The 823-nt window shown below is 45.4% G+C and overlaps 1 protein-coding gene across 1 annotated transcript in view; it reads right to left on the reverse strand.

Moving 5' to 3' along the window:
* Positions 1-823, reverse strand: part of SIGLEC5 (sialic acid binding Ig-like lectin 5) — a 12,081-nt gene that overhangs the window by 1,024 nt on the left and 10,234 nt on the right. The window lies entirely within an intron of this gene.

Here is an 823-nt window from a genome sequence, read left to right on the forward strand (position 1 = left end):
TCCATCCATCCAACCATCAACTATCCATCCATCCATCCATCCAAGCATCCATCCATCCATCCATCCATCCATCCATCCATCCATCCAACTATCCATCCATCCATCCATCCATCCATCCACCCACCCACCCACCCATCTTATCGACACAGATGCGTCGTTGTTGCTGTGTACTGTTGAGTCAGAACTGACCCAGAGCTGACATCCAGCAGGTTTTCAAAGGCAGTAAATTTCACAGGAAGAGATTTCCATCCTTCTCCCTTGGAGCAGCTATTGGATTCGAGCTGCAGGCCCTCAGAATTGCAGCACAGTTTCTTACCACTAGACCACCACAGATGCACATATAAATTTGCAAAACACCCAACGAATGAAGGGAAATCCAAATTTTCTATAAACTTTCATTAAAATATCATTACATTTTTTAAACAAAAAATGTTTTTAACACCACCCGCCCCCCCAAAAAAGGAATGGCTTCATAGGAGAGGTTAGAAAGCTGGGAGGATGTATGAGCCATTAAAATGTAGCTGTCCATTCCACTGCTAGGGAGCTATGGTGGGCGAGCCCACAGGGAGTTGGCTGCTAACCTAGAGGCCACACTCATTGTTTCTGAACGCACCAGCTATGAATCAGTTCCATCTTGAAAACAATGAGTTGGGTTGAGTTGAGTTGGTTCTACTAGATGGCCTAGTGGTAAGAAGCTGTGCTGCAATTCCAAAAGCACTTGGTTCAAATTCACCAGCTGCTCCATGGGAGAAAGATAGGCACTCTCCTTCCATGCAATTTACTGCCTCTGAAAAACCTGCTGGAGGGTCAGCTATGAGTTGTT

The sequence above is a fragment of the Elephantulus edwardii genome, unplaced genomic scaffold (genome assembly GCF_000299155.1).
Source record: "Elephantulus edwardii isolate Elephantulus edwardi_28Jun2011 unplaced genomic scaffold, EleEdw1.0 scaffold00348, whole genome shotgun sequence".
NCBI classification, from domain to species: Eukaryota; Metazoa; Chordata; class Mammalia; order Macroscelidea; family Macroscelididae; genus Elephantulus; species Elephantulus edwardii.